At 38.4% G+C, this 21,904-nt stretch overlaps 1 pseudogene; it reads right to left on the bottom strand.

The window, feature by feature from the left end:
• LOC128870059 (uncharacterized) overlaps positions 1 to 21,904 on the bottom strand; it is a 66,951-nt pseudogene that overhangs the window by 30,310 nt on the left and 14,737 nt on the right.

The following is a 21,904-nucleotide window of genomic DNA, read 5'->3' as shown; positions in this document are numbered from 1 at the left end:
TTAACCAGTAGGCAACGCGTAATTTCTTGCAATGTAGAATGGAGTCGCTCTACTTGACCATTTGAGCTACTAGTGTATGGGGGAGTTCTAAAAATTGAAATTCCTCACTCATTCTCTATCATAAAATTAATGGAATCAGAATTAAAAGATTTCTCATTGTCAAACACTATTGACTCTGGTACCATTGAAAAAATGATATTTCTTAGAGGTTGTCTTATATCCTCCGCTGCTCGTGAATTAATTAATTTTGCCGTTGCATATTTTGAGAACTTGTCCACAGCTGTCAAAATTCATGTTTTTCCCATCAATAGTATATCCAGGTGGACTAACTGACCAGGATACTTAGGAATGGGTGTTGGCTGTATTTCCATTTTTGGAGGGTGCTGGTCGTACTTGTTCAGTTTACAAGTCTTACAGTTTTTGATAATTTTCTTAATTTTTTTTGTCATCGCTGGGATATAATATTTTTCCAAAATTTGCGTTCTATTCTCCTTAGCGTTTCTGTGCGCTCTATTATGAAATCTAACAATTATGTCTTCCTGGTGTTAAATGTCGGTGACATCTTCGACTTCCACCTGCGTGAACATAATTTTATATTTGTTAAAATGCAAGGGGTACACTCTCTGAATTTTTCCCATTACGTGTTCATCCGTTTTTATACAGTTTATAACTGAAGGATTAAGATAACGTTTTAAAATAGAGATAAGAATTTCTTCGGAATAGTTTGATTCCGTAATTATGTGTCTATGGTAAGTTGGAAACACAAATTGTGGTTTTTATTACTAAGCGCATATGTTAACGGCTGATGATCTGTTTAAAGGCCAAATAATGGCTAGCATCTCTTTCTCGTTTGCGGCGTAGTGCTCCTCCGCTTGATTGAAAGTTCTTTATATAAATGCTATAGGCTTATCATTCTGAGAGAAAACTGCACCGATTGCAAAATTGGAAGCATCGGATACCAGTTCAAAGTCCTTTCCGTAGTCCAGGTATGCGAGAACAACATCCTCAGACATAAGGGAATTTTTTACTTTACCAAAAGATTCTAACGCTTCTTTGTTCAGGAAAATGTTCACATTTGCCGCTTTGCAATTTTTGCGTAGTCTTTTAGAAAACGTCGGTAGTACCCTGACATACCCAGGAAACTACGTAGTTCTTTCAACGTTTTAGGTTGTGGAAAATTTGCGATCGCCTCCACTTTTACCCTATTGGTTTTTACACCGTTTTCGGATATAACGAAACCCAATTTGCTGAATATTATTATGTCGTCAATGTAGACGTAATAACATTCTCCAATGAATTCTCTCAATATGTCATCGAGAGCTCGTTGGAAAATGGATGGGGCGTTTTTCAAGCCAAATGGCATACGTGTGAATTCATATTTGCCGTTGTTTATTGAAAAGGCTGTTTTTTCAGTATCTGATTTTTTTAGTGGAATCTGGTGAAAACCACTTTTCAAATCAAGCACTGAGAAAAATTTGCTATTGCCAAGCTGCGCTATTACTTCAGCTATTTCAGGGCGGTCGCCATAGCCGAATGAGTTGGTGCGTGACTCCATTCCCAATTCACAGAGAGAACGTCGGTTCGAATCTCGGTGAAACACCAAAATTAAGAAAAACATTTTTCTAATAGCGGTCGCCTCTCGGCAGGCAATGGCAAACCTCCGAGTGTATTTCTACCATGAAAAAGCTCCTCATAAAAATATCTGCCGTTCGGAGTCGGCTTAAAACTGTAGGTCCCTCCATTTGTGCAACAACATCAAGACGCACACCACAAATAGGAGGAGGAGCTCGGCCAAACACCCAAAAAGGGTGTACGCGCCAATTATATATACATATATATTTCAGGGACAGGGCATTTATCCGCGGTTGTAATTTTATTAAGTTTGCGATAGTAGATTACCATGCGGTATTGCTTATTCCCCGCTGAATCTTGTTTTTTGGGTACAATCCACACCGGAGAATTGTAGGGTGACCTTGATGGTCTAATAATACCATCATGCAAAAGTGCTTCTACCTGTCTTTCAACTTCTGTTTTTAACGATGCAGGGTATGGATAAAGTCTCGTGTAAACTGGAATATTTGATTCAGTTCTAATTTCCCCAACAACTTTTGTTGCATAAGTTAATTTTTCATTCGGATCTGAAAAAAGTTTTGCGTGTTCTTTTACAATAGCATTCATCTCCTTTCTTTCCCCATTTGTTAGTTTATCCAACTTAATGTCTATATTGTTAACTGTTTTTCATTCTAATTGCTTAAGACCTATTTTCCTTCCATTTTCCAACGTCATAAAACTGGCCCCCGTATGGATTACAACATTCAATTCTCTAGGGGTATCATTTGCTAAGATACCGTGAAAAGTATTTAAAGAGGGCTTTAAAAAAATTGTATTTTTTCTTCCAAATTAAATAATTTGACAAATGTAAATTCTGTTATCTTTATATCTCCTACCACTGATTTGGCAAAAAACGGTTTTTCATTTTCAATTTTTTTCCTTGCTAGATGCGGTTGTAAATAGTTCTTGCTGGATCCCGTGTCCACAAGAAATTTGAGAATGTTACCGCTCTCCGTCCTCACTTCGAATAGGGCACAGAAGAGCTCATTAAGCTAAAAAATAGTCGTCGGTTTGTTCTGAAGGGTCTTCGTCGGTAGCGTTACTTTTGGTGTCTATATAGAATGTTCTTTGATTTTTTCTCTGTTGGTTCTGTACCGAAGGTGGTCTTTTCCCTGAAAAATTATTCTGATTTTGATGGGGTCGATTCATATAGTTAATGTGTCTTGACCGTAGGCTCAGATCTACGTCGATCGGCTCTGGCCGTGGTTGTGGTTTAAGGGGTCTTGGTGGGTTATACGAGTTATGTGGGAAAGTCTGATATCTAGGTTGCCATTCCTGTTGGCATGTTTAAGGCATGTATGACAATTGAGGATCAAATGAACGTCACTGATTTGGATGGAAATTTTTTCTGGGAGGTAATTGTGGGGTTTGATATTTTTTTACGTGATGCGTATGACCTGACCTATAACTTTGGTTTTCCAGTTTTAGGCAAAGATGTAGGGCTTAGGGTAAATCGACGGGCTCCTTCATACCTAGGAGTCGGAGTAAGCCTCCGTTTAAGCCCCTGATGAATTTGTCGAGGGCCTTTTCCCTATACGATTTTGTTAACAATATGAGCGATTCGTTGCTTGTTTCCAAACACCCTATTTTATTTAAGATAATTCAAAGGTGTGGTAAAACTCGGAAACAGTTCTATTTCCCTGCACCAGCGTTGACATCTGGTGCTCCAACGTTGACACATCTCTCTTATCACCATATTGTGCGATAAGACATTTTGAAATGGCGGCCCAGTTTAGAGGCGTGTTGTACGACTTTAAAGCAATGTCCGCATTGCCCGTTATTTTATTTCTGATTATGTTTAGAATTCCAAAGTACTTGGGTGTTCCCCTGATGGGTTCGTAAATGGCAAGTATTCTGTCCACGCTCTTTTTCCAAGAGCTGAATTCTCCTGGTTGCCCTGAGAATTCCTCAATTCATTTGACTACGTCGGGTATCTTGTCTAAGTCGTTTAAATTATTCCTATGTCCGTCGTCAATTACCTGGTCCACAGCGTCATTCGGATCTACGTTTGGGTTAAGTACCGCTTGTACTAAAAACGCAATTGTTTTATTAAAAAAGACGTTTGCTAATTTATACTAATAATTGGTTTTTAGAATTCTATTATAATTTTGTGTAAACGATTTCACAAACAGAGCTTTTTTCCTCTCTGTCAAAACAATATATACTTTTTTGAAAAATAAAAAAATAAATAAATAATAGGGTCCACCTTATTTTTTCCTTGATTTGTAGATGGGCTTTGATGACTTCTGTTTGTTGTCATTACATTTCCTTCTTCTTTAAATTTTCTTTTGGGATGTTATTTGGCTAATTTCTCTGATGAGTTTCTTGGGCTTTTGTTGATTAAATTTTGCCTTTTCGTCCTTCTTAGATATTTACGGCTAAATTTGTTGATGAGATTTCAGGACCCCTGTTGGTTGGCTTTACCCTTTTCTTCCTTCTTAGATATTTACGGCTAAATTTGTTGATGAGATTTCAGGACCTCTCTTGGTTGGCTTTACCCTTTTCTTCCTTCTTAGATACTTACGGCTAAAATTGTTGATGAGATTTCAGGACCTCTGTTGGTTGGCTTTACACTTAGATTTTTCCTTTGGGGGTTTTTTTTATAGATTTTTTATGAATTCACTTTTTGTTTCCATAAACATTTTTCTTTAAGTAGAGTCACTTTTTCATATTTTCTTAAAGTTACTTTTTAATGAGTTCTCTATTGCTTTAGATCCTAAACTTTCCTAAGGATATTTTGAAAATCATTTATATTTTGAAGGAATGTCAATCTTAACTCTGTTTTTTTTCCTATCTTAAGGATAGCTATTTTAAAGTCACTTTTCTACGGATATTTATTTAGATAAGGATTTCTCCTTTTCCACTTTTTTTAGCCTCCGGTAAGGCTGGCACGTAGTACCACCGTTTTGCTTTTCACTACTAAGGGACCGAAAACCGAATTTTAAAGGCTAATTATACTGCTCGGGCGCCACTTAAGCTTTTACGAAATGGAAAAGCTAAGAAAAAATTTTTTAAGGCCTTTACGACCGACTTTATTCGAGTTATTCTAAAAACTGAAACTAAATTTACAAATTTCTTACTTTATACTATTATGGTAACCTAATAAAGAGGTGGCGTGATTTCCGGTTAATTCTGAGCTCGCATTTATGGCAAATATTGATTTTCGCAAGAAGTACCAAATTAAGGTAAACAAAAGTGTCAAATAATAATTATTGCGAAATTTATATAAAAGAGTTTAAACTTAAATTATGTGAAATGCAAAAGTTGCATATCAGCATAAAATGAATTTAATAATTTTGTTTACTTTAATAAATGGAATTTATAATTTTGTTTGTGTTAAATCTTCCCCTCTCATGTCGATTGTCCACAATCGTGGTGGCTTAGGTGGGAAAGAATTAGGCTCTTTTGTTGCAAGCTGAAGATATGGCTTATTTGTATCAATACTATTTGCAACATTGTCTCTTGCGATATAAAATTTTGGCTTAACTCTGTAGTAGAGAATTAATATTGTTAGGATAAAAAATGATATTATTATAATGTCTGAACTTAAACTTATTATGTGTGTATTTTTACTTTTATAAGTTAACAATTGTATGTTGTCTTCGTGGTAAATTGATTAACATACAGACTTTCAGCTTAAGATCTAGTTTATAATAAGCTCGCACTGTGCTTCCCGGAACCTTAAAATATTTTCCATGCACATATTTTCTATTTTTACCAAATTCTTTTCCAAGCCATCTTCAATAGTTGCTTTAAATTTGTTGCTATCATTATCAATCATTATGTCATATGTATCCAAGATTAAGGATTTGTTCGCCGCATTCGGGATAGGGGTAAATCTTACTCTGGATAATTTTTTCCTGGAGAATTGAGGTATCAGTAATGTTAGTATATATTATATTACTATCTTCGGTCATGACCGCAATTTTCATTCTGCTGTAACTGTCATAGTCGCTAAATAAATTGATTTCCTTTTCCGTGAGTATATCGGAAGGAATTATGCCTACTTTGCAGGAAAAAATGATCTGTCCGATAGCGTCGATGTGGTTTTGTAGGAGGGATATATCGTTGTTAATTCTGTATGTCTGTTCAATAAACTCAACTTCGTCCTCTAAAGTTGCACCCTGTTTAGTGATTCGTCTTTCAATTTATTTATGTAGCTGCTAATGAGTGTCTGCTGTCTGTGGATATGGGTTGTAATATTTCTGATCTCTTCTGTCATGCCTGTGTTAATGTGTACTAACTCACTCTGCGTTGCGGTAGTGTTACGCTCGTTGTCTCGTATGTTTGCTATTGCAGCGTATATTTCTTTCTCGTCGTCACTGCCCATGGAGCCCGCTATAAACTTTAGTCCTTTCCCTAAGACATTGATCAAGCCTCGCTTTTGTTTCGAAAGTGCGTGCAGACTGCTTATTTTTGCTTTTAATTGTACACGATTTTTATTAATTGAACACAAAGTCGTTTGTCCTCAAATGTTGTGGCCTTCAAGGACTTTATGTTCTCGGAGATTATAAGAACGGTGTCGTCGTATGTGTTCATGTTAATGAAATGAAGTACCTTGTCGTAATTTTTATCGTATTTTTTCCTCCTACCTGGATAGGTATATATCCATTATTGTTAGTTAGGCCGTGAATATGAATCTGCTGGGTATGTACTAATGTAGTTAAAGTTAAAATAGTAATTAAAGTCCACATTGTTAGTCCTATAAAATCAAGAAGAGAGAAAAAAATATAGTGAAGTTTGATTTTATTCCTAAGACTGTTTGATATTATTTTTATGCGCAATTCGACCAGATTGTGTCCTAATAGTTGTATTAATATATAATTTTCTGCCACTATTTCCTTTTTATATCTGGTAGATAGTTTATTTCCTAGTCTTTTGTTTAATTTAACAAAAATCTCTTATCCTTGGCTATATTCCTTTGGCGGAAATCTTTTCGCGTTATGATAATTTAAGTCAGTCATTTGTTTGTCTGAAAGTTTCTTTATTGTCTCATTTCTGTCATTTTCCAGCAAATTAGAATCGCTACTTACACGTCGACCAAAGAATGCTTCTATAGGTTTCCTTTCTATAACTGAATGAACGGAATAATTCTATTCCCTTACTGATCTGTCCAGTAATTCTTGAAATGTACGATGAGTTTGTTTAACCAGTAGGCAACGCGTAATTTCTTGCAATGTAGAATGGAGTCGCTCTACTTGACCATTTGAGCTACTAGTGTATGGGGGAGTTCTAAAAATTGAAATTCCTAACTCATTCTCTATCATAATATTAATGGAGTCAGAATTCAAAGATTTCTCATTGTCAAACACTATTGACTCTGGTACCATTGAGTCGCTGCTCGTGAATTAATTAATTTTGCCAATGCATATTTTGAGAACTTGTCCACATCTGTTAAAATTAGTGTTTTTCCCATCAATAGTATATCCAGGTGGACTAACTGACCAGGATACTTAGGAATGGGTGTTGGATGTATTTCCATTTTTGGCGGGTGCCGGTCGTACTTGTTCAGTTTACAAGTCTTACAGTTTTTGATAATTTTCTTAATTTTGTTTGTCATCGCTGGGAAATAATATTTTTCCAAAATTTGCGTTCTATTCTCCTTAGCGTTTCTGTGCGCTCTATTATGAAATCTAATAATTATGTCTTCCTGGTGTTGAATGTCGGTGACATCTTCGACTTCCACCTGCGTGAACCTAATTTCATATTTGTTAAAATGCAAGGGGTACACTCTCTGAATTTTTCCCATTACGTGTTCATCCGTTTTTATACAGCTTATAACTGAAGGATTAAGATAACGTTTTAAAATAGAGATAAGAATTTCTTCGGAATAGTTTGATTCCGTAATTATGTGTCTATGGTAAGTTGGAAACACAATTTTAAACTGGTAAGTTGAAGTTGCGTCTGTTTTTAGAAAGATTTGGTTCTTAAATGAATTAATAGGGGCTCTATGCTCAATATTAAACCGTGCGATGAACTCTCGTCAGAGTTTGTGGTTATTGGTAGTGTGTTAAGCGGTGATTCCTGGGGTGGTATTCGGGACAAAGCATGTGGAACTACGTTTGTTTTGCCGGGTTTGTAGAGCAATCCGTAGTTATATTCCTCCAGAATTGCTTTCCACCGTTTCATCTTTTTTATATTGTGGTTTTTATTACTAAGCGCATATGTTAACGGCTGATGATCTGTTTAAAGGCCAAATAATGGCTAGCATCTCTTTCTCGTTCGCGGCGTAGTGCTCCTCTGCTTAATTGAGAGTTCTTTATATAAATGCTATAGGCTTATCATTCTGAGAGAAAACTGCACCGATTGCAAAATTGTAAGCATCGGTTACCAGTTCGAAGTCCTTTCCGTAGTCCGGATATGCGAGAACAACATCCTCAGACATAAGGGAATTTTTTACTTTACCAAAAGATTCTAACGCTTCTTTGTTCAGGAAAATTTTCACATTTGCCGCTTTGCAATTTTTGCGTAGTCTTTTAGAAAACGTCGGTAGTACCCTGACATACCCAGGAAACTACGTAGTTCTTTCAACGTTTTAGGTTGTGGAAAATTTGCGATCGCCTCCACTTTTACCCTATTGGTTTTTACACCGTTTTCGGATATAACGAAACCCAATTTGCTGAATATTATTATGTCGTCAATGTAGACGTAATAACATTCTCCAAGCCAAATGGCATACGTGTGAATTCATATTTGCCGTTGTTTATTGAAAAGGCTGTTTTTTCAGTATCTGATTTTTTTAGTGGAATCTGGTGAAAACCACTTTTCAAATCAATCACTGAGAAAAATTTGCTATTGCCAAGCTGCGCTATTACTTCAGCTATTTCAGGGCGGTCGCCATAGCCGAATGAGTTGGTGCGTGACTCCATTCCCAATTCACAGAGAGAACGTCGGTTCGAATCTCGGTGAAACACCAAAATTAAGAAAAACATTTTTCTAATAGCGGTCGCCTCTCGGCAGGCAATGGCAAACCTCCGAGTGTATTTCTACCATGAAAAAGCTCCTCATAAAAATATCTGCCGTTCGGAGTCGGCTTAAAACTGTAGGTCCCTCCATTTGTGCAACAACATCAAGACGCACACCACAAATAGGAGGAGGAGCTCGGCCAAACACCCAAAAAGGGTGTACGCGCCAATTATATATACATATATATTTCAGGGACAGGGCATTTATCCGCGGTTGTAATTTTATTAAGTTTGCGATAGTAGATTACTATGCGGTATTGCTTATTCCCCGCTGAATCTTGGTTTTTGGGTACAATCCACACCGGAGAATTGTAGGGTGACCTTGATGGTCTAATAATACCATCATGCAAAAGTGCTTCTACCTGTCTTTCAACTTCTGTTTTTAAAGATGCAGGGTATGGATAAAGTCTCGTGTAAACTGGAATATTTGATTCAGTTCTAATTTCCCCAACAACTTTTGTTGCATAAGTTAATTTTTCATTCGGATCTGAAAAAAGTTTTGCGTGTTCTTTTACAATAGCATTCATCTCCTTTCTTTCCCCATTTGTTAGTTTATCCAACTTAATGTCTATATTGTTAACTGTTTTTCATTCTAATTGCTTAAGACCTATTTTCCTTCCATTTTCCAACGTCATAAAACTGGCCCCCGTATGGATTACAACATTCAATTCTCTAAGGGTATCATTTCCTAAGATACCGTGAAAAGTATTTAAAGAGGGCTTTAAAAAAATTGTATTTTTTCTTCCAAATTAAATAATTTGACAAATGTAAATTCTGTTATCTTTATATCTCCTACCACTGATTTGGCAAAAAACGGTTTTTCATTTTCAATTTTTTTCCTTGCTAGATGCGGTTGTAAATAGTTCTTGCTGGATCCCGTGTCCACAAGAAATTTGAGAATGTTACCGCTCTCCGTCTTCACTTCGAATAGGGCACAGAAGAGCTCATTAAGCTAAAAAATAGTCGTCGGTTTGTTCTGAAGGGTCTTCGTCGGTAGCGTTACTTTTGGTGTCTATATAGAATGTTCTTTGATTTTTTCTCTGTTGGTTCTGTACCGAAGGTGGTCTTTTCCCTGAAAAATTATTCTGATTTTGATGGGGTCGATTCATATAGTTAATGTGTCTTGACCGTAGGCTCAGATCTACGTCGATCGGCTCTGGCCGTGGTTGTGGTTTAAGGGGTCTTGGTGGGTTATACGAGTTATGTGGGAAAGTCTGATATCTAGGTTGCCATTCCTGTTGGCATGTTTAAGGCATGTATGACAATTGAGGATCAAATGAACGTCACTGATTTGGATGGAAATTTTTTCTGGGAGGTAATTGTGGGGTTTGATATTTTTTTACGTGATGCGTATGACCTGACCTATAACTTTGGTTTTCCAGTTTTAGGCAAAGATGTAGGGCTTAGGGTAAATCGACGGGCTCCTTCATACCTAGGAGTCGGAGTAAGCCTCCGTTTAAGCCCCTGATGAATTTGTCGAGGGCCTTTTCCCTATACGATTTTGTTAACAATATGAGCGATTCGTTGCTTGTTTCCAAACACCCTATTTTATTTAAGATAATTCAAAGGTGTGGTAAAACTCGGAAACAGTTCTATTTCCCTGCACCAGCGTTGACATCTGGTGCTCCAACGTTGACACATCTCTCTTATCACCATATTGTGCGATAAGACATTTTGAAATGGCGGCCCAGTTTAGAGGCGTGTTGTATGACTTTAAAGCAATGTCCGCATTGCCCGTTATTTTATTTCTGATTATGTTTAGAATTCCAAAGTACTTGGGTGTTCCCCTGATGGGTTCGTAAATGGCAAGTATTCTGTCCACGCTCTTTTTCCAAGAGCTGAATTCTCCTGGTTGCCCTGAGAATTCCTCAATTCATTTGACTACGTCGGGTATCTTGTCTAAGTCGTTTAAATTATTCCTATGTCCGTCGTCAATTACCTGGTCCACAGCGTCATTCGGATCTACGTTTGGGTTAAGTACCGCTTGTACTAAAAACGCAATTGTTTTATTAAAAAAGACGTTTGCTAATTTATACTAATAATTGGTTTTTAGAATTCTATTATAATTTTGTGTAAACGATTTCACAAACAGAGCTTTTTTCCTCTCTGTCAAAGCAATATATACTTTTTTGAAAAATAAAAAAATAAATAAATAATAGGGTCCACCTTATTTTTTCCTTGATTTGTAGATGGGCTTTGATGACTTCTGTTTGTTGTCATTACATTTCCTTCTTCTTTAAATTTTCTTTTGGGATGTTATTTGGCTAATTTCTCTGATGAGTTTCTTGGGCTTTTGTTGATTAAATTTTGCCTTTTCGTCCTTCTTAGATATTTACGGCTAAATTTGTTGATGAGATTTCAGGACCCCTGTTGGTTGGCTTTACCCTTTTCTTCCTTCTTAGATATTTACGGCTAAATTTGTTGATGAGATTTCAGGACCTCTCTTGGTTGGCTTTACCCTTTTCTTCCTTCTTAGATACTTACGGCTAAAATTGTTGATGAGATTTCAGGACCTCTGTTGGTTGGCTTTACACTTAGATTTTTCCTTTGGGGGTTTTTTTTATAGATTTTTTATGAATTCACTTTTTGTTTCCATAAACATTTTTCTTTAAGTAGAGTCACTTTTTCATATTTTCTTAAAGTTACTTTTTAATGAGTTCTCTATTGCTTTAGATCCTAAACTTTCCTAAGGATATTTTGAAAATCATTTATATTTTGAAGGAATGTCAATCTTAACTCTGTTTTTTTTCCTATCTTAAGGATAGCTATTTTAAAGTCACTTTTCTACGGATATTTATTTAGATAAGGATTTCTCCTTTTCCACTTTTTTTAGCCTCCGGTAAGGCTGGCACGTAGTACCACCGTTTTGCTTTTCACTACTAAGGGACCGAAAACCGAATTTTAAAGGCTAATTATACTGCTCGGGCGCCACTTAAGCTTTTACGAAATGGAAAAGCTAAAAAAAATTTTTTTAAGGCCTTTACGACCGACTTTATTCGAGTTATTCTAAAAACTGAAACTAAATTTACAAATTTCTTACTTTATACTATTATGGTAACCTAATAAAGAGGTGGCGTGATTTCCGGTTAATTCTGAGTTCGCATTTATGGCAAATATTGATTTTCGCAAGAAGTACCAAATTAAGGTAAATAAAAGTGTCAAATAATAATTATTGCGAAATTTATATAAAAGAGTTTAAACTTAAATTATGTGAAATGCAAAAGTTGCATATCAGCATAAAATGAATTTAATAATTTTGTTTACTTTAATAAATGGAATTTATAATTTTGTTTGTGTTAAATCTTCCCCTCTCAAGTCGATTGTCCACAATCGTGGTGGCTTAGGTGGGAAAGAATTAGGCTCTTTTGTTGCAAGCTGAAGATATGGCTTATTTGTATATATACTATTCGCAACATTGTCTCTTGCAATATAAAATTTTGGCTAAACTCTGTAGTAGAGAATTAATATTGTTAGGATAAAAAATGATATTATTATAATGTCTGAACTTAAACTTATTATGTGTGTATTTTTACTTTTATAAGTTAACAATTGTATGTTGTCTTCGTTGTTTAATTGATTAACATACAGACTTTCAAGCTTAAGATCTAGTTGATTAATATTTTTCTTTTCTATGATTTTTGATATTAGATTTGGCATAATAGAAGTTTCATGAATTTTTACCTATATTACTATTAATGTATGTTGTGTTTAGTGTAGTTACATTGCTATTTTCAAATTTAATAAAGAATGTGCCTGTATGTTTTATTTCTAATTCATTATAATCTTGAGTAATACTTTCCTTGAAATTTTTAAATACAAGTATTCCTGGCATTGCTTCTATTACAGAGGATTCTTCTAGCTCGCACTGTGCTTCCCGGAACCTTAAAATAGTTTCCATGCACATATTTTCTATTTTTACCAAATTCTTCTCTAAGTCATATTCAATAGTTGCTTTAAATATGTTGGTATCATTATCAACCATTATGTCATATGTATCCAAGATTAAGGATTTGTTCGCCGCATTCGGGATAGGGGCAAATCTTACTCTGGATAATTTTTTCCTGGAAAATTGAGGTATCAGTAATGTTAATATAGTATTATATTACTATCTTCGGTCTTGACCGGAATTTTCATTCTGCTGTAACTGTCATAGTCGCTAATTAAATTGATTTCCTTTTCCGTGAGTATATCGGAAGGAATTATGCCTACTTTGCAGGAAAAAATGATATGTTCGATAGCGTCGATGTGGTTTTGTAGGAGGGATAGATCGTTATTAATTCTGTATGTCTGTTCAATAAACTCTACTTCGTCCTCTAAAGTTGCACCCTGTTTAGTGATTCGTCTTTCAATTTATTTATGTAGCTGCTAATGAGTGTCTGCTGTCTGTGGATATGGGTTGTAATATTTCTGATCTCTTCTGTCATGCCTGTGTTAATGTGTACTAACTCACTCAGCGTTGCGGTAGTGTTACGCTCGTTGTCTCGTATGTTTGCTATTGCAGCGTATATTTCTTTCTCGTCGTCACTGCCCATGGAGCCCGCTATAAACTTTAGTCCTTTCCCTAAGACATTGATCAAGCCTCGCTTTTGTTTCGAAAGTGCGTGCAGACTGCTTATTTTTGCTTTTAATTGTACACGATTTTTATTAATTGAACACAAAGTCGTTTGTCCTCAAATGTTGTGGCCTTCAAGGACTTTATGTTCTCGGAGATTATAAGAACGGTGTCGTCGTATGTGTTCATGTTAATGAAATGAAGTACCTTGTCGTAATTTTTATCGTATTTTTTCCTCCTACCTGGATAGGTATATATCCATTATTGTTAGTTAGGCCGTGAATATGAATCTGCTGGGTATGTACTAATGTAGTTAAAGTTAAAATAGTAATTAAAGTCCACATTGTTAGTCCTATAAAATCAAGAAGAGAGAAAAAAATATAGTGAAGTTTGATTTTATTCCTAAGACTGTTTGATATTATTTTTATGCACAATTCGACCAGATTGTGTCCTAATAGTTGTATTATAATTTTCTGCCACTATTTCCTTTTTATATCTGGTAGATAGTTTATTTCCTAGTCTTCTGTTTAATTTGACAAAAATCTCTTCTCCTTGGCTATATTCCCTTGGCGGAAATCTTTTCGCGTTATGATAATTTAAGTCAGTCACTTGTTTGTCTGAAAGTTTCTTTATTGTCTCATTTCTGTCATTTTCCAGCAAATTAGGATCGCTACTTACACGTCGGTCTCCTTGCCGCGGGGGATGAGGCTTAAGTGGCGAGTTAACCCCATTCTATGGAGATTAACTTACCACGAACTAAGAGGGCAGCTCCATATAGGAATTGGGTATCCAATCAACCGCGGAACGGCGGAATTGGTGGCCACCCAAGTACTATGTGGAGAGTACCGTACCGACAACCTGGCAGGAGGTATAAAATGCATTTCATCGCAATGTGGAGGTTAACAAAGGATCTTTCTGCACGAGGTAACCCACTTTCGCGAAATCCTCCCGTCGAGCAATCGACGGCTCCGGCATCGGATGTGCAGACCCGAACCCCACATTCCCCTATGACCGGAACTGACACCCAGGGTTCCGGAGGAAGCGCACTACTAGTGGTGAAACATGGCACATTGGCTATGCCAATGAAGAGCCGAGTGAGTGTGAGCGATATACCGCCGTCGAAACGATCTGAAGCTACTGAACAAGTTGTGGAGGATGTGGAGATGGCGGAAAATCTCTCAGTAGACTCAGACGGATCTCTGGTACCCAGTAAGTCTTTGACAACGGTTAAACCTGGTGTGAATCAGGTAAGTACCGGTAAAACGACCGAAGTTATTGGAGAGTCGAACGCAGGTTGGTCTAACCGCAAGGCAGAGCAAACGAAGAAGACAGAAGGCGAGGCAAGCCGAAGCACTAGCTAAGGCAAGGACTCAAGCTCCGTCAACTTCATCACCTGTAACGGAAACGGGAAAGCGTGGCAGAACAGAGGATTCCTCTGTAGCGCTGCGCTCTTCCGAAAACGAAACGGGGTCTGTGCCAACGACCGGGAAGAGGAGAAAGGCAAAGAAGAGGAAAGTCGAGAGACGGAGTTCGGAAATGCCTGCATCCTCGACCCAATCCAAGGCAGACAAACCTTTGCCTGACAAGGCAGAGGCTAAGGGACCTCAAATGTCGAATGACACTCTTTCGTCAACGTCTGGCGAATCATTCGCGAGAATGGCAGCAAAGGCAATGACGGTGGAAATACATACCGACAAACAAGATGGTCTACTGTCCAAAGGGCAACAAGACTATCTTGACAGCTATCTTTGGAAAGCTATCGGTGAGTCGAAAGACGCGCCGACTTTCGAGGGGAAAAGCGTGGTGGACGGCATCGTAAAGGTGCACTGTTCCAATGCTTTTTCCCGAGAATGGCTAGAAAAAGCGACTACTTCGGAGGCGGGTTCCCACCTGGTACTGGGTATCGATCTTGGGTCCCTCAAGGTTCTTAATCGAAGTACGGGTGCCGTCCTCACCTACATCTGGGGCGGATCCAGTTCCGTGTCCAGGATAAGGTGGAGGACAAAGCGTAAATATACTCAGTCTTCGACTGAAGTAATATTTACACAGATAAATCTGCAGCATAGCAAAGCGACTACGGCTCTCTTGTGCCGTAGGCATGCAAAACTGCAAACAAACCCACACATAATACTTATACAAGAACCACGGGTATGTCACAAGCGTATCTGTGGTCTAAGTGCTATGTCGTGGGGACAAATACTTCATTGTGAAGGGAATGTGAGACCGCGAGCATGTATTATCATGCCGAGGTTGATCGAACACACGATGTTAAAAGAGCTATGCTCTGGAGATATCGTTGCTGCAAAAATAAAGTACTTGAAAAGTGGGAACAGTGTCGAAGCTATCATATTTTCGGCCTACCTACCCTACGACTCTTTACAGCCACCTCCTTCGAGGGAGCTAAGAGAAGTGGTGAAGTACGCAGAAACCAATAATCTGGGGCTAATAGTGGGCTGTGATGCAAATTCACAGAACATTGTGTGGGGAAGCAGCAAATGCAACCCCAGAGGTCTCAAGTTACTGGATTTTATCCTGTCATCCGATTTGGTCATTCAAAACACTGGTAACAAACCAACTTTTGTGACCAGAAGGAGACAAGAGGTGATTGATTTAACATTCACCAATAGGTCAGTTGGATATCAAATCAACCGATGGCGAGTTTTGGATCTGATCATCGTCTTATCGGATTCCGACTGGGAATTGACACAATATCAATAGGAACTGTGGAAATGTGGACTGGGACAGGTATGGTGAGCTTGTAACAGAGCGATTACCAAACCTGAAAAAACTCAAATCAGCAGAAATGATTGAAGATGCTACTAAGAAATTAGAAGGTTACTTTAATCAATTGCTTTGAGGAACAGTGTCCACTCAGGCAAAGCAGACAGGGGAAAGCGGTTCCTTGGTGGAACCCTGAACTGTCGAAGCTTCGTGTACGGTCCAGGAAACTTCTTAATAAGGCCTTGAAGACCAAAACAGAAGAGGACTGGGCCAATCATCGACTTACACAGAGAGAATATAAGAAAAAAGTACGGCAAGCCAAACTTGAATCCTATAGAAATTTCTGCAGTAACGTCGAAGAAATGAGGGAAACAGCGAGACTTTGTAAGGTCCTTCATTTAGACCGCTCAGTAAGGCTGGATTCCATTCGAAAACCTGATGGTTCATACACCATTTCCAAATCGGAAACTTTTAATGCTCTACTCGAACGGTGGAACCTCTAGGTACAGCTGGTATATTGCTAGTCGGATAGTGACAAGGGAATCGATAAGGTTTTCCTTATCTTCCTTTGACAACTTTAAGTCCCCTGGACCTGACGGAATATATCCAGCAATGCTTAAAAAAGGAGGAGACAGGCTGATTGAGGCCCTGAAAAGGATCTTCACAGCCTGTCTTGCATTTGGTTATATACCATCCCAATGGCGACGCGTAAGAGTAGTATTTATTCCGAAACCAGGAAAAGATGACTGCTCCCTAGCAAAAAGTTTTAGACCAATCAGTTTGACATCGTTCATGTTGAAAAGTCTGGAACGAGTGGTGGAGAAACATATTCGAGTGGGGGTATTGCCGAGAAGTCCACTTAGTAGAAATCAACACGCTTACCAGAGTGGAAAATCATGTGAATCAGCCTTACACGATCTTGTTAGCAAGATTGAAGCTGGGCTGGAAGCTGACGAATACACAATGGGCGAGTTCGTGGACATTGAGGGGTCTTTTGATAATGCCACTTTCGGCTCGATATGTTCTTCTGCCGAACGACTCGGAGTTAATCAAGCCATTATAAAATGGATATACTCCATGCTCTCTGAGAGGCTGTTAACCGCTGGTGGGAGCGATGACGAGCAAATCACAGTCAGGGCCAAGCAAGGATGACCCAAGGGGGTGTTCTTTCTCCGCTGCTGTGGTGCTTCGTCGTAGACTCCCTATTAGTGGAGATGCAGGAACTCGGCTTTCACGTCCAAGCATATACGGACGACGTCTGAGCGCTAACAGCGGATAAATCCTTAAGGAGGATTTGCACGAAAGTGCAGAGGATTCTTGACAAAATCGGTGATTGGTGCATGAGACAAGGTCTTTCCGTTAATCCGAACAAAACAACCATAGTCTTGTTTACGAGAAAACGGAAATTGGATGGACTCAGTCTTCCAACACTGAAAGGTGTGACACTTGGTCTTTCCAACGAAGTTAAATATCTAGGAGTAATCTTGGATAAGAAGCTGACTTGGGAGACACACGTTTCACTGAAGGTGAATCGTGCATTGAAGATTTTTCAGCAATGCCGTAGAGCCTTTGGCAAAACTTGGGGTCTGAAACCTGCTGTGGTCCTATGGATATACACGGCACTTATCAGACCAATCATCACTTACGCTTCTGTGGTATGGTGGCGACGGAGAATGGTTAAGTCCACAATCCGGGAACTATACAGGCTGCAAAGAAGTGTATGTTTATGCATCACGGGTGCCATGAGTACAACCTCTGGTGATGCCCTAAATGCTATGCTTGACTTGCTCCCCCTGGATCTTAAGATACAACAGGAAGCAATAAAAGCAATGTGTAGACTCCATAAATATGGTTTCTGGCACGAAGATGGAACTTCGGGACACAGAGAAATCTTTAAGTTGCTGTCGGAGCAGCATCCACTGTTTTTGGCACCTAAAGATGACCTGATACCCACAATTTCATTCGGAAGGAAATTTGATGCTCACGCAATGGAGCAATCCAGAATGCATGCATGGAGGTTTGACGGATATTTTCTTTACCGATGGGTCCAAGACTGAAATAGGGTCTGGAGCCGGATGGTACTTAAACGATAGTAATAAGTATCACTATGATATCGGGGGAATGGCAACTGTTTTCCAAGCAGAAGTTTTTGCCATCCTAAAAGTAGCCGAATGGATAATCGAGAGGAGATGGAGCGGGAAACAGATTGGAGTCTTCAGTGACAGTCAGGCTGCATTGAAGGCCCTGGAGAACGCGAAGCAAACCTCAAAGATTGTTCAAGAATGTAAGAAGAAGCTGAATTCTGTCGCAAGACAAAACAGGCTTGTACTTATATGGGTTCCGGGACACTCCGGTGTTCAAGGAAACGAAATTGCCGACGAATTGGCCAACCGTGGATCAGCGGTGCCCCCACAGGGGCCAGAGCCAATAATCGGAATCAGTCCCGCAGGAATCAAGAATTGGATCAACGATTATGTAGGCAATCTACATAAAGAGCGATGGTCCGGTCTAGAACGCTACAGAACTGCAAAGTGTTTTGTGACAAGTCCGAACAGAAAACTGTCAAACTTTCTACTAAAACTTAAAAGGAAAGACATTCGGTTGATGGTCGGCATCATTACAGGACACAACCCATGGGGTCAGCATATGACCACCATTGGAATCATCGAGGACCCGGTACGCCTGTCATGCTTGGAGGAGGCGGATAGCACTGAGCACTTTCTCTGTGAGTGTCGAGTATTTGGTTCCGATGTCATGAGAATGAGTAATATTCGTTCTCTAAAACTGGAGGATATTTACAGATTTGCCAAAGAATCTGGAAAATTCTCACAGGACTAACTATCTCTATCTCTGTCTCTATTCTTTCCTATCTCTTTCTCTGATACTTTTCTCCCTCCCTCCTTGACTATCTACCCCCTTTCCAGAGCTTTAAATACAATGGGCTTTTTAGCCTGAGTGTTTTAGGAGCCACCAAATCTCCTGGTGCTCCTTGGCTCGACCTTTTCCAATTTAATTACACGTCGACCAAAGAATGCTTCTTTAGGTTTCCTTTCTATAACTGAATGAAGGGAATAATTCTATTCCCTTACTGATCTGTCCAGTAATTCTTGAAATGTATGATGAGTTTGTTCAACCTGTAGGCAACGCGTAATTTCTTGCAATGTAGAATGGAGTCGCTCTACCTGACCATTCGTGAAAGTAGTGTATGGGGGAGTTCTAAAAATTGAAATTCCTCACTCATTCTCTATCATAAAATTAATGGAATCAGAATTAAAAGATTTCTCATTGTCAAACACTATTGACTCTGGTACCATTGAAAAAATGATATTTCTTAGAGGTTGTCTTATATCCTCCGCTGCTCGTGAATTAATTAATTTTGCCGTTGCATATTTTGAGAACTTGTCCACAGCTGTCAAAATTAATGTTTTTCCCATCAATAGTATATCCAGGTGGACTAACTGACCAGGATACTTAGGAATGGGTGTTGGCTGTATTTCCATTTTTGGAGGGTGCTGGTCGTACTTGTTCAGTTTACAAGTCTTACAGTTTTTGATAATTTTCTTAATTTTTTTTGTCATCGCTGGGATATAATATTTGCGTTCTATTCTCCTTAGCGTTTCTGTGCGCTCTATTATGAAATCTAACAATTATGTCTTCCTGGTGTTAAATGTCGGTGACATCTTCGACTTCCACCTGCGTGAACATAATTTTATATTTGTTAAAATGCAAGGGGTACACTCTCTGAATTTTTCCCATTACGTGTTCATCCGTTTTTATACAGTTTATAACTGAAGGATTAAGATAACGTTTTAAAATAGAGATAAGAATTTCTTCGGAATAGTTTGATTCCGTAATTATGTGTCTATGGTAAGTTGGAAACACAAATTGTGGTTTTTATTACTAAGCGCATATGTTAACGGCTGATGATCTGTTTAAAGGCCAAATAATGGCTAGCATCTCTTTCTCGTTTGCGGCGTAGTGCTCCTCCGCTTGATTGAAAGTTCTTTATATAAATGCTATAGGCTTATCATTCTGCGACAAAACTGCACCGATTGCAAAATTGGAAGCATCGGATACCAGTTCAAAGTCCTTTCCGTAGTCCGGATATGCGAGAACAACATCCTCAGACATAAGGGAATTTTTTACTTTACCAAAAGATTCTAACGCTTCTTTGTTCAGGAAAATTTTCACATTTGCCGCTTTGCAATTTTTGCGTAGTCTTTTAGAAAACGTCGGTAGTACCCTGACATACCCAGGAAACTACGTAGTTCTTTCAACGTTTTAGGTTGTGGAAAATTTGCGATCGCCTCCACTTTTACCCTATTGGTTTTTACACCGTTTTCGGATATAACGAAACCCAATTTGCTGAATATTATTATGTCGTCAATATAGACGTAATAACATTCTCCAATGAATTCTCTCAATATGTCATCGAGAGCTCGTTGGAAAATGGATGGGGCGTTTTTCAAGCCAAATGGCAAACCTGTGAATTCATATTTGCCGTTGTTTATTGAAAAGGCTTTTTTCCAATATCAGATTTCTTTAGTGGAGTCATTACAATTACAATCACTGAGAAAAATTTGCTATTGCCAAGCTGCGCTATTACTTCAGCTATTTCAGGGCGGTCGCTATAGCCGAATGGGTTGGTGCGTGACTACCACTCGCAATTCACAGAGAGAATGTCGGTTCGAATCTCGGTGAAACACCAAAATTAAGAAAAACATTTTTCTAATAGCGGTCGCCTCTCAGCAGGCAATGGCAAACCTCCGAGTTTATTTCTGCCATGAAAAAGCTCCTCATAAAAATATCTGCCGTTCGGAGTCGGCTTAAAACTTTAGGTCCCTCCATTTGTGGAACAACATCAAGACGCACACCACAAATAGGAGGAGGAGCTCGGCCAAACACCCAAAAAGGGTGTATGTGCCAATTATATATATATATATATATTTCAGGGATAGGGTTTTTATCCGCGGTTGTAATTTTATTAAGCTTGCGATAGTCGATTACCATGCGGTATTGCTTATTCCCCGCTGAATCTTATTTTTTGGGTACAATCCACACCGGAGAATTGTACGGAGACCTTGATGATCTATTAATACCATCATGTAAAAGTGCTTCTACCTGTCTTTCAACTTCTGTTTTTAAAGATGCAGGGTATGGATAAAGTCTCTTGTAAACTGGAATATTTGATTCCGTGCTAATTTCCCCAACAACTTTTGTTCCATAAGTTAATTTTTCATTCGGGTCTGAAAAAAGTTTTGCGTGTTCTTTTACAATAGCATTCATCTCCTTTCTTTCCCCATTTGTTAGTTTATCCAACTTAATGTCTATATTGTTAACTGTTTTTCATTCTAATTGCTTAAGACCTATTTTCCTTCCATTTTCCAACGTCATAAAACTGGCCCCCGTATGAATTACAACATTCAATTCTCTAAGGGTATCATTTCCTAAGATACCGTGAAAAGTATTTAATTTTTTAATTTTTTATTTTTATTTCAATTTTTTTCCTCGTCTCTGATTTGGATGGAAAATTTTTCTGGAAGGTAATTGTGGGGTTTGATATTTTTTTACGTGATGCGTATGACCTGACCTATAACTTTGATTTTCCAGTTTTAGGCAAAGATGTAGGGCTTAGGGTAAATCGACGGGCTCCTTCATACCTAGGAGTCGGAGTAAGTCTCCGTTTAAGCCCCTGATGAATTTGTCGAGGGCCTTTTCCCTATACGATTTTGTTAACAATATGAGCGATTCGTTGCTTGCTTCCAAATACCCTATTTTATTTAAGATAATTCAAAGGTTTGTGTAGACATCCTGGTAAAACTCGGAAACAGTTTTATTTCCCTGCACCAGCGTTGACATCTGGTGCTCCAACGTTGACACATCTCTCTTATCACCATATTGTGCGATAAGACATTTTGAAATGGCGGCCCAGTTTAGAGGCGTGTTGTACGACTCTAAAGGAATGCCCGCATTGTCCGTTATTTTATTTCTGATTATGCTTAGAGTTCCAAAGTACTTGGGTGTTCCCCTGATGGGTTCGTAAATGGCAAGTATT

This window comes from Anastrepha ludens, chromosome X (genome assembly GCF_028408465.1).
Source record: "Anastrepha ludens isolate Willacy chromosome X, idAnaLude1.1, whole genome shotgun sequence".
NCBI lineage: Eukaryota > Metazoa > Arthropoda > Insecta > Diptera > Tephritidae > Anastrepha > Anastrepha ludens.
The sequence above is the reverse complement of the archived record's forward strand: the minus strand, read 5'-3'. Positions and strand labels throughout refer to the sequence as shown.